The sequence below is a fragment of the Borostomias antarcticus genome (genome assembly GCF_949987555.1).
Source record: "Borostomias antarcticus genome assembly, chromosome: 27".
NCBI classification, from domain to species: domain Eukaryota; kingdom Metazoa; phylum Chordata; class Actinopteri; order Stomiiformes; family Stomiidae; genus Borostomias; species Borostomias antarcticus.
This window is the reverse complement of record NC_140260.1, coordinates 2,560,011-2,573,218: the sequence shown is the minus strand read 5'-3', so window position 1 is coordinate 2,573,218 and position 13,208 is coordinate 2,560,011.

The following is a 13,208-nucleotide window of genomic DNA, read 5'->3' as shown; positions in this document are numbered from 1 at the left end:
TGATCGCTTTGAAGGCCCAAGGCTGCCCAAGGGATGCCGCCGAACTATCTAGCCCTGAGCTCAAACCCTATTGCGCCGTGTGGGACAGGCTGTACTTGGATAGGGACGTCCTAACGTATAAGGGTGGTATAGATGGGGAAAAACAGGGAGTTTTGCCTAGGTCCATGGTGCCTTACATATTGCACAGTCTTCAAAACTGCAAGACAGGTGGCAACCTTGGAGTGGAGAAACTGTTGGACCGAGTGAGGTCTCGTTATTATTGGCTAGAGTGGACACAGGATGTCAAGGAATGGTGCAAGTCATGTCATGATTGTGCAGCAACCAAAGGCACTGGGCCAGTCCCTAGGGCCCCCATGCAGATTGCAACAACATCCCGCCCCTTTGAGCGGATTGCTTTAGATATAGTAGGCCCCCTACCATGTTCACAGAAGGGTAATCGCTATATATTGGTTCTAGCTGACTACTTCACTAAGTGGGCTGAAGCCTTCCCCCTTGCAAACCAGGAAGCAAAGACGGTTGCAGAGGTCTTTGTAAATGACTTTATTTTAAGATTTGGAGCACCACGCACAGTACATACCGACCAGGGGAGGAATTTTGAATCACACCTTTTTCAGGAGATCTGTGAACTGTTAGAGATACACAAAACTCGAACCACACCCTACCACCCCCAGTCAGATGGACTAGTTGAGAGGCTGAATCGAACGCTGATCACAATGCTGTCCAATTTTGTGAACGCTAATCAGTCTGACTGGGACGTATTACTCCCCTACGTCCTTATGGCTTATCGTAGCAGTATACAGTCTAGCACTAAACACACCCCTTATGAAGCGCTGTTTGGGCGCCAGATTGTCCTCCCTGTCGATGTTCTGATGGACCAGTGTGACGAAGGCCATAACAATGTTCACGAATATGTACATGCAGTAAGGGACAGGCTACGTACTGTGGCCCGGGCCATCCAACGGCACCAACAAGCAGCATCCCAGAGCCAGAAAGAGTTGTATGATTTGAAGGTCTGTTACCAACACTACGAGCCAGGAGAGAGAGTCTGGTTACGGGACAAGAGGAGGTGCCCAAAGTTAAAGAGACGATTCATTGGCCCTTATTTAGTCATACAAAGAACATCTGATGTGCTTTATCGGCTCAGGGGGGGTAACGGGGACACAGTTGTGCATTTTAATCGCTTGAAGCCCTGCTATGACTCTGATTCCAGACTGGGCCCTGTAGACTTAAGTGATACTAGCGATCGTGATGCCCAGAAACTAACAGCGCCACCAGCCCCAGCACGACAACCTCAAGAGAGAGGCCAGCAGACCCAAAATTCAACCAAGGCTGGCTTCCATCAACAGATCGAGTTGCGCTCCAGGACTGGACCCCGACTCCCACCGCCAGCTGCCCCGATTCCTGACGGGAGAGACCGCCACCACCCTACACCGCCTGCCTCAGCTGATCCAGGTCCTACTGTGAGCGATCGTTCCCATTCAGCACTGCGAACCAACCAAGGCCCAGATGTGAGGGACCGCCCCTGCCCTGCGCCATTGGCTCCAGGCCCCTCTGTAGTGGACCGCCACTGCCTGACGCCACAAGCTGGCGCTGGCCCTGACGTGAGAGACCACTCCAGCTTTGCACTCCCAGCCGGCCCAGTTAATCCAGGTCCTATTGTGGAGGACAACTCCTGCTCCGTACCACCAGTTGGCCCCAGTCCTGATGGGATGGACTACCCCGGCATCGCACCTCTAGCTGACGCAGGTCGAGTTGGGGAGGGCTATCTTTGCCCTGTATCTAGGGCTGCCCCTAATCCCTCTGCCCTTCCCCTGCTGCTAGCTGAACCAGGTCCTGTGGGGAGAGACCCCCTTCGTCCTGCACCACTAGCTGAACCAGGTCCTGTGGGGAGAGACCCCCTTCGTCCTGCACCACTAGCTGAACCAGGTCCTGAGGGGAGAGACCCCCTTCGTCCTGCACCACTAGCTGAACCAGGTCCTGTGGGGAGAGACCTCTTCGTCCTGCACCACTAGCTGAACCAGGTCCTGCGGGGAGAGACCTCCTTCATCCTGCACCACTAGCTGAACCAGGTCCTGAGGGGAGAGACCTCCTTCGTCCTGCACCACTAGCTGAACCAGGTCTTGAGGGGAGAGACCTCCTTCATCCTGCACCACTAGCTGAACCAGGTCCTGAGGGGAGAGACCTCTTCGTCCTGCACCACTAGCTGAACCAGGTCCTGTGGGGAGAGACCTCCTTCATCCTGCACCACTAGCTGAACCAGGTCCTGAGGGGAGAGACCTCCTTCATCCTGCACCACTAGCTGAACCAGGTCCTGTGGGGAGAGACCTCCTTCATCCTGCACCACTAGCTGAACCAGGTCCTGAGGGGAGAGACCCCCTTCGTCCTGCACCACTAGCTGAACCAGGTCCTGCGGGGAGAGACCTCCTTCATCCTGCACCACTAGCTGAACCAGGTCCTGCGGGGAGAGACCCCCTTCGTCCTGCACCACTAGCTGAACCAGGTCCTGAGGGGAGAGACCCCCTTCGTCCTGCACCACTAGCTGAACCAGGTCCTGAGGGGAGAGACCCCCTTCGTCCTGCACCACTAGCTGAACCAGGTCCTGAGGGGCGAGACCCCCTTCGTCCTGCACCACTGGCTGAACCAGGTCCTGCAGGGAGAGACCTCCTTCATCCTGCACCACTGGCTGAACCAGGTCCTATGGGGAGGGACCCCCTTCGTCCTGCACGACCAGTTAACTTGGAGGCCACGCCACGTCGTCCTCATAGGGAGCTTCGACGCCCGCAGTGGTTGGCAGACTTTGATGTCGACATCAATACAGTGGGATGCGTGGACGCCATCCTCTTTATGGGGGGAGGCAGTGTGATGGAAGGGGTTTACCTGCCCCGCCCACATACTCTGATGAAGCACACCTGGCTAGGTTAATGGGGCGAGACAATTAGAGGCAGGGGGAACAGATAAAGGGGTTTGGACGCTTGAGAGAGGAGGATTGTTTTTGGTGTGGGGGCTAGACGGGCTGCCTGCTGCACTTCCCAGCACCAGAGACAACTGCGAGTTTGCACAAGGACGCTGACCGGCGGAGAGATAAGTGTTCCCCGTTCCCCTGAGACTCGTTTGCACTGCGTCTTGTATTTTAGGTAATATCCCAGGTAGGCCAAGATTATAGTTTAGCCCTCGGCCAGGGTTACCGGCCAGTCCCTACCCCTACTGACGAGTAAGCCCATAGTTGAGGCTAAGGTAGATAGGTGTAGTCCTGATTCTGTGTTGTGATTTGTGTGCCGTAGTCCCAATTCTGTGTTGTGTAATTGGTGTGCCATGTCCCTGCCTTTTTAGCTTTGCGCCAATAAAACATTGTACTAATTTTACTGATTGCCTGGACCTCTCGTACTGTTCACACTCCTATACCCACGGTAAATTGTATTACAGTACTCAAAAACATCTATAAATAGTAAACCATACATAGTAAACCAGGATGTTGCTGTGATCTCATCCTTTCCAGAGCTGTGTTCACCTGTGGTCTGAAGTTGTAGGCTAGTTTAGATTGCAGACCATACCACTAATATGACAACCAGAGATTGCACATATTTGTGTCTAGATTCTGTATAAAGGATACACAGGGATTGCCAATTATTGAAAATAAAATAATATTGAAAACTGAAAATTGGGCATCACCGATCACAACTGAAAATAATCATAGTAATGATTCCGTATGTCGATGGCCTACAACTATAATAAGGCCTATACCGCACCAAACAAATGTTGCATTCGGCGTTGAAGTATATTTATTCAGTAAATCATTTATTTAGTTAATTATTCATATGTTTAATTATCCACCTATTCATTCGTTAATGTATTTAGCCGCAATTACAATGATGTTGAGCAGTGAATGGAAATGTCCTACTTGAGGCAACGGTAGGCTACATTAGGCTATATTGTACATCATCATATATCCTCATATTGCCATATAATTGTCATTTAGCAGGCATGCGAGGAATGTGGGCCTAAAAACGCATGTCATTCCAATGCTCACATGCCACTTTGGTAGAATTAGCTGTGCGCAAAACAGCGCATGGTGGTGATGCGTCTCAAAGTTGTAAGAACACAAGGGAGCAAGTTAGATTATTAATTTGCCGAATCGTCATGTGTGTAGCTATAATTACGCTTTATAGAATCACATGAAACTCATCCATGGACCCCATATATTTACAAGACCTCGATACAGGCACTGATATAGCTGGATTAGGCTATAGTAGGACATGACGCATGGGGCCTTGGATATGCCGGGACTTGGCACAGATGTGCTTGGCTATCCCGCAACATCCATTAAAACATGCAGCTTCTATATGCCTACAGAATGTTTTGAGAAAGTATGTGAAATGCATGATATCCTGGAAAATAAATTTGGCTGCTGCAAACAACTTCTCCGCACTACGACGCTTCTCAAGGTATACCTTGGCGAAGGGACAGTTTTTTCTACGAGTGTTTCCGAGGCTGTGTCCAGGAATTTACATCCAAACACCTTAAACCTTTGTCCTCAAGTCCCCTGCAACCCCTAGTTTCATCTCCCTTTGTAATTGTAAACACCTCAACTCTCCCCCTTTTGTAATTATAAACACCCCCTCTGCCTCGCTCTTCCTCATCTCTTTGTTTAAGTCAGAAGGGCCACACCTTCGTCTTCAGACCTTTTGTTTTCTTTGTTTGTCACATGTCTGTACTCTTGGCCACGCCTGCCATTTCACATGACGTGTAATGAGTTAGCCAATCACATCCTAGAAGGACCTTACCTGTGTTTTGACTGCATATAAGCCACAGCTAGAAGAGGCTGAATTCACTTCGCTGACTAAACCACCCTTGTTGCGTTTTTCAGGAAGTCCTTGCGCTCGTATTGTTTTTCACAATAAACCAGACTTAACCTTTTGAACGTATCTTGGTAAATCTTTTGACTAGACCAGTTTAAAATACTATCACAGCTGCGTTCCGAATCGCATACTTCTACTTCTTACTACCAGTACCTACTACAGCTGCCCTTAGAAAGTACGTACTTTGCAAGCAGTAGGCATCCAATTGGGACATACTACCTTGTCATAACATTGCGCCTTGAAATTAGCCCACATCCGTCGCTGTCCATAACGCGACATTCGTCTACAGCTGTCAACTCGCGCATGTGACGCACATTACCGCTGCGCAAAGGATTGTGGGTCAGAATAGCCAGAAAAGCCTGCTGGCGTGCATACTGCAAAATACGACCGGATGTAGTAGGTCATCCTGGTACTTTTGCCATACTGCATGTGGCATACTATGTATTGGGACATACTACATTCTGTTTTGGCATACTATATAGTAGGGTAGTAGGCGATTCGGAACGCAGCCCCAGACTATCCCTTAGCGTGCGCGTGAAGATACATCGTTAGGTCCATCCCAAGATACATCGTTAGAGGAGCTGTCCCTGGGCGCGGTGCTGAAAAAAGAATTAATCGATGCCGCACACATCGATGGCCATTCGTAAAGTCACTGAAATGACGTGACAATATAATACGTGTTGTGTAAATCATTGTCATTGCAGACTAATATTACCAGAAATGAAGTCCTGCTCCCGAAGCTAATCTGCGAATATATCTAAGAGTCAAGGCGAGCCCGCGTGATAGTCACAATGCATAGCCTACTATTGCATCAAAGTTAATATACCAGCAATAACATGGATCGGATCGGGTCATATAAGCCTCGTCTGGGATGTCTTGAAAACGCATGAAAAAATACATGAATAGGCAGTGATGATCGCAAAATGAACAATTTAATCATCACACAAACTAAGGTTTAATGCTCATATGAATAGCACCTGTGTCAGTAGCATTCCCATGTTAGAATCCACGCGGATACGATGACTAATTTAATCTATCAGGCACCGGTGTTGGCGCATGTGGCCTATAAAAAAAACAAGGGTAACTGCACATATTGAGCGACATGGCAGATATGAAGAGGAAGCGTGTGATAGCGTTCACCAAAGAATAACTAGTGATCATGCTGGACGAGGTGGAGCAACCGAAGGCCGTCCTGTTTGGCGGCTACCAGTAGGGCCTATGCACAACTCCAGTAGGCTACTTCCTGAAATTAGACATGCTTCTCTATTTCCTGACCTACACTTTGGATGAAATGATTATTCAGGAATTCCTGAATAATCATTTCATCCAATAGTGTAAGACAGGAAATAAAGAAGCATGTCTAATTTCAGGAAGTAGCCTACTGGAGTTGTGCATATAGCCCATTGAAGAAGGCTGCATGGGCGAGCATTGCAGCGCGGATGGCTGCTTCCACTCCTGGGCCACCCAGGGAGTGGACAGTCGTCAGCAAGAAATGGCAGGACTTCGCCAGTCAGGCCAAAAGCCGGGGGGCGGCAGTGCGCCGAGAGGCAGAGCACCGTGCCTTCCCTCACCCCTGAGGAGGAGAAGGCCCTATCAATCATCGGCCTCACAGCCTCCCAAGGCATCACTGGTGGCCTTGATTTGAGTCTGGAGAGGGCCCCTCCAACATCCAGCCCTCAGCTGAATCACTCCAAGCCTCCCAGCCCTCAGCTGAATCACCCCAAGCCTCCCAGTCCTCTGGAGAGGAGACCCCAGCGCAGTCAGACTGCTCCACCCCGTCGACACGCTCTCCCCACACACCCCATGACTTCCCCCCCCCCCCCCCCGCCCCCCGTGAGAGGCAGCTGAACACCACGGATGCGAGGTGCGACTGCAGCGAGGAGCTCCTGGAGGTGGGGAGGCAGAGGCTGGGTGTGCAGCGTGAGAGGCTGGACCTCCAGAACAGGCAGCAGGCCCTAGCAGAGGCACAGTTTGTGTGGCCCTCCATATCAGTGCCCATCATTCTGCCAACTCCAGGTAGGCTAAGTGTGTATTTTGTATACTCTGTCTATTCACATTCTGAATGCATTCCATTCAATGTCACTAATTGAATTTTCCTCCCTTGCAGATGATGCAGATGCCTGAGACACACTGCACACACTCACCACACACACTACATACACTTAACACACACTGCCCACCCACCACAGTACACTGCGCACACACACTACATACACTCACCATACCACTCATCCTTCCTACGTGTTGCTACCTTGTCGTGGTGGGAAGGCTTGTGTGCCTCCATGACCATGAAGGCTATATTGGTGGGGGGTCACCCCCCAGCAGGTTTAACCATGCCGGGCAGGTTCAGGGTAGAGGCCAGACGAAAAGCAACAACTGGTCCTCCAGGTTGGGGGTTGGGCATGGGTCTAACAACCCCACCCCGGAAAAAGACCGCCTGTTACAGGACAAAAGTCTGAAGAACAAACCTGCCCATGTTTTTTCCCAACCAATATTAAACAAGTTCCCTTCATCCTGTATATTTGTTGTTTCTTGCCACATTACAACAGTAGAGGTTTTGAAGAAGGCACACAATATAACAAACAGCATTTGTAAGATCACTAAATACTGTGAATCTGTTAGCAAAGTACACTATAAGGACAACAGTATTGGGCCACCTACACATTACACCTCTAGCAACTTTCATGACATCCCATTCTAAATGAATAGGCATCATATGGAGTTGGTCCCCCCTGTGCAGCTATAACAGCCTCCACTGTTCTGGGAAGGCTTTCTTCAATATTCTGGAGCGTGTGTGAGGATATTTGACTATTCATCTAGATGGCCTCATTGGATTAATCAATTCGTCAGGATATCTGTCTGACAATATAAAAAGACAGACAGAAAAGTCATGTCATCAAATTATCCCTTTACATAAGAAAATGTTGGCTCAATAAAAGTTATAGCCGTTTCTGACAATACGATTGGTTGTTGCGGGAGGGATCCCAGCGCGTGTGGTGTGTGTGTGGGCGAGCGAGGGAGAGAGGACGTCGTGACCTATGGTCGTGACTCGTGATCTGAGCTCGCTTCCTTGTCAACACAATAATTCCCCAAATGAGCAGAAAAAGTAGCTAGATTTTTCGCTAGTCGCTTTTCATGAAATAAGTCGCCAGGGGGGTCTGGAAACTCGCTAAGTTGGCATCACTGTGTAGCATGCGTGCGACAGACAGCGAGTGGCTTGTATGTTTCTAACACTCTGATTTATTTGAGCTGTTCTTATTAAAAAACAATGCTTGGTTCGTTGAAGTTGCAATCCAGAGGTGTAGTCTAGGCCAAAGCAACTTCACCCACTCCGGATTGTGGCTTCAAGGGCCCGCGAGATGTTTCTTAAAAAAAGGTCATTACCCAAAGTGGATAAATGACAAATAAATATGAGTTGTCATGTTTTATTTCAGGATGCCCAACACTGTTGCCGCCCAGTTCCCTAATAAATGTGACCACCACATTGTTCATGAATTTCCGAGCTTTGTCTAGTCTCACCGGCTTGACAGGGATCCTCCACTTGCGTCTTTCGTTGATGAGGGAGATGGTGATCTTCATCTACGGAAACCGCTCGTGGAGGTCCTGCAGGTTCCGCTTCATCACACCGACGAGGTCCACACTCAGGCCGTAGCCAAGGTCGTTTACCCCGCAGTGGATGAGCAGGACGTCTGGAACTGTTCTTCCTCTGAGGGACTCCTCGAAAAAGGGACAAGGCTCCTCCATCTCAGGCCGCCCCGGCCAAACCACCACACCTGGGCGTCCAGGTCCATCTTTTTTTTTTTTTTTGTAAATCATTATGAATAAATATTTAAAACTATCAGTGAAGTATGTTCGTCTGTCTGTGCAAATTACAGTAGGCTATGTGTATAACTATTACATTACATCTGCTAAACGGGTACGTATTGCAGTGTTTCCAAGCGAATTTTGTGAAACTATGGGAGATGGACCTTGGAACAAACAACTACATGAAGACATTCAGTTTGACTGCTGTAACCATTACATTTTGGAGTAGGTTGCATAAGCTTACACTTAACACTGCAAACATTAAACAATCAAAAAGGGCTTAATACTATTGACTGATTAATCAAATGTATTAATGAAAATGACCACAGCACAACATCCTATGCATAATAATAATGCATGTTATGTAAATAGCGCTTTTCACAATAGTCACTCAAAATAGTTGTGGGGTTGGTGATAAAACTTGAGTGATCATTTGACAGAAATGATTTGCCTTTTCCAGAAATGGACAGAGACGTGATATTTTGTAAATAACTGGAATTAACTTTATTCACATACACGGAAATGAGTTGATGTTGTGTAGGCATAAAGATTAAATGATAAACTTCATTCAGCAATTCCACTATAATTAGCCTACTGGTAATACATATCCGCACTGGCCTGTGAGCCCCCCGAGCTCGGCGGGTTAGCCGCGTACTTCATGCCACAACGAGCAGTGGCGGTTCTACGGGGTGGCACGGGGTGGCAGGTGCCATCTCTGAAAAATGTCTTGCCACCCCAGTTGCCACCCTAACTGTAGGCAATGAATCTATGATTAATATTTTTTTTATGTTGATTATAAATGTTGGTGATATTTCTCCGTAGTTTGTGTAAATGTTTTACTCACCAGTTTAGAATTAACGTTACCCCCCTCCCCCCCAAATAAAGAAAAAAATGGTTGCACCCGTGACCCGCTCACCTGACTGACCTGTGACCTGCCGAAACCACAACAATATTAGGCAAACGTTACATGGTGACTGGAGCGATCTTCACTACCAGAGGATATTTCCAGAGTGACAGTCAGGTAAGCAAGCTATAATTTGTTTGTTGCTCTATGTTTAAAATGTTCAAATATTCTGTCAAGTTTGACAATGTGAAATATGTGATAGAAGTGCTCAACCACATGACTGGTGTAGTTAGTGTTATTCTAAACTCTTTGGTGTTTATACTGAGGCGGGGGTATCTAGCTTCACATCAACGTTTGCTAGCTAGCACTAGTGAAATGAGAACCGTTTCCCTCGGCGTGCGTTGATCTCGTCTCTGGGTGGACAGCTGTTCAACTCGCCTGGGACCAGGTCCCCTGGAGCCATTTCGCCTGGCTGCCCATCGCGATGTTGTGAACAGAATGAATACATACATGCCACGCGCGTGACAAGGACACAGAAATGAAGGACAATATCTGGAGCAGGGTTGAACAACTTGGGACAGATGACGTTGAGTAGCGATACATGTCCTAACCTACTTAGCTAATGTTAACCATAGCTAACGTTAATGGCCTAATGTTAGCTGTCGACGTTGTTGTAACAGTCTGATTTCGCTATAACATATATATATATATACAACGTTATCAGAAACCTTCGTGGTAATTGTGGGCCATTTACCACGTACCAGGCCAGTTAGCGCGCCAGGCCACCGGGAAAACTCCCAGTGCTCCCGATGGCCACCCCGCCACTGGGTGCGCTTTCAAAGCATGCCGTGATGGGCACCAGAAGGGCGCTGAGCATTGGCATTTTTATATGTAAAAATATACAGGAAAGTAGTCCAGGCTACTCATGTTTTTTAACACATCAACAAAGGCCAATAATTTGAGAGCAAGCGAATATAAGAGGGCAATATTTAGGGCAAAACAACCAAGCTTTTAGGGACACACTAAATAAACTACAGAGCCATTATATGACAACAATGGCCAAGCACCACAAAGAGGAATGACAGGATGATAAAATACACCCCCTTAGGGCACAGCACTCAATAGCCTACTCCCCTACTTCACTAATCAGTGTTTAGGCTACTATGCCTATTAGCCCACCACTCCAGGAAGCAAAGTTCACGCTCTCGAGTGCTGATTAAATGTAGGCAAAGCAAAACGCACAGCCATGATAACAACTGGTAATTAATCACAAAAGACCTACCTTATATCGTAACCCAAACTCGTTTAATCCACTTCATTTTGGAATCAACTTTCAACAAGTACTCAAGATCTCCATTTTTCTTGTTCATTGATGCTGGATAGCTGAAGTGGGTAGCTAGATAGCTGAAGTGGGTAACGTGATTGACAGCGATGTGAATGACGGAACAGTCATCATGACAAGTTTTGATTGGATAAACCGTCCCAATGTTAAAATGTCAATGGGAATTCCAATGTAAGCGCTTCGAGAACTGGCTTAGCCTAGGCTACTCTACGTCCACTTTTAAGCATTTTGACAAATGACAGATTAGGTTACATATCGACTGATGACGAAATTTTCACGGTTTTGTATGTGTGGGCTAATTTGATTGGTTGATTTTTCACTTCGTCTTTATTTCTGTAAACCAGAATACTTTTACCTGGCCTTGTGAATGACGAGCTAGTAAGACAGCTGTTAACGGACTGTAACGTGGACTGCATTTTCACGAGGCCTGTAGGGGGTGATGGAGCACTACCAAAACAGTAAAGATGGATGAAAATGAAGCGATATGGCAGAATACAAGACACATTTAAGTCAAAAACAGTCAAAGTCGATTTTCGTGCCTTCTTTCACTTTAAGAATAATGTTCGTTTTTGAAAACCTGGACCTTATTTACGGCGTATGACTCACCGAGATAACTTTAGTGTAATTCGGAGGCCTGTAGAAGAAATCTAAAATCCAGCGTGAGCCAAGTATATCCATTTAATGGCGGCGGACGGGGCACTGAGAATGCAGCTTCTAAAAAATCAATTTTCTGCTGCGAAACGGTTCTTTTCAACAATCTGTTTCTATGAATCGCTAGTTGTGTCTCCATAGAGCGTAGGCTTGTTGTGGTTTTCACATGCCTCTGTAATATGATCTTTAGAAACGTCTTTAGAAACGAAATATAGCTTCCCCACTTGCTCCAGCACGCATGCGGACAGCACGCAGACTGGCTATTCTCCGTCTGTAGGCTACACTCGCGGCTCACATTCTCTAAGCTACGATCGGCTTCCATCATATTCTAAGTCATCTTCTATATCCTCAAATTCTGATAAATATTCAGCCATACTGCACACAATATTCTAGGCACCAACAAGCCGATCGTAGCGTAGAGAATGTGAGCCGCGAGTGTCTACAGGCCTCCGAATTACACCAAAGTTATCTCGGTGAGTCAAACATCTTATAATATGCCGTAAATAAGGTCCAGGTTGTCAAAAACGAACATTCTCCTTTAAAGAAGGCGCAAAAATCACATCTTATTCGGATTTGTATGGGTAAGCCAGGCTTACCCTGGCTTATAGGGTATTGGCTCTTTCAAAAAGCCAAACACCCTCTTTCCCGGTGGATTTGGTTTCTTCCAAATTAACACTGGACCTGGAAGCCCCCCCCCCCTCGCCTCGTCTCAGATAAACACATTTCCATGGTCTGCTTGCATACATTTAGATTAAGGTTGTCCTTAACTGATGAACAGGTCCTCCAAATATTAGGCTATTCTGTATATCAGATTCAATATACTTCATACCTCAGTATACAGTATATCATTCAGACCAATGCCAAGTGAGTAAAAAAAGTTGATTTGTTTTCCCTTACTTTTATTTTGAAAGTCCTTGAAAGAACGCTACCTGTAAGTTTAATTTCACACCGCTTGAGTGGCAACTGGTAGTGGGCTGTGTCCTGATTTTAAACTGCAAAAATGCACAAAAAACACTCAAATTTCTATCTCAGTGCTATCTTGTTCCCCTGCGTTTTTTTGGGTTGCATGACGCCCCTGGTTCCAATCACTGTTGTCTGCTGCTATAGCTACGCTAACTGTACTGCAAGTTGGCCTCTAGCCTATTACAGAGTGGTCTACAAGTGGGCACGTTAGATCTAGACCGTCCAGGTTTATTAGGCTACAGTAGGGACCTAATCAGAGCTATTCTAACCCCATTTACTTGCCTAGGCCTATTTATATGAGCCGAGGGTAGGGTTATGACAGCTTATTGATCAACATAATAGTTCTGTGTAGGGTAAGGCCCTATCGGACAATAGACTCTTATGCTGTGAAAATAAATTTCGTTTTTGGAACGCAGAAATTCCGCATTTGGGAAATATGAGAAATATGGGTTTCGGTTTTATTTTAGTTTTTTTTCGCAAGAATATTTGCGTTTGGTGTGAAAATACCTCAAATTAGAATTTAAGTTAAAACTAGGCTAAGTTTGAACTAACGATCAGCTGGTTAAACCCTGTCCTGTGCTTTGGTGCTGTGGAGCTGTGCTGCTGCACTGTGGCTGCTATGGTCACAGTTCCCAGGAGAGAGCTTGAAAGTATCTTAAAGAGATTTGCGTTATGACCATTTGTTTGAGGACCATGCTCACCATTCAAACTAATGGCACTCCACTCTAGATTTTGAGTTGCTCATTCT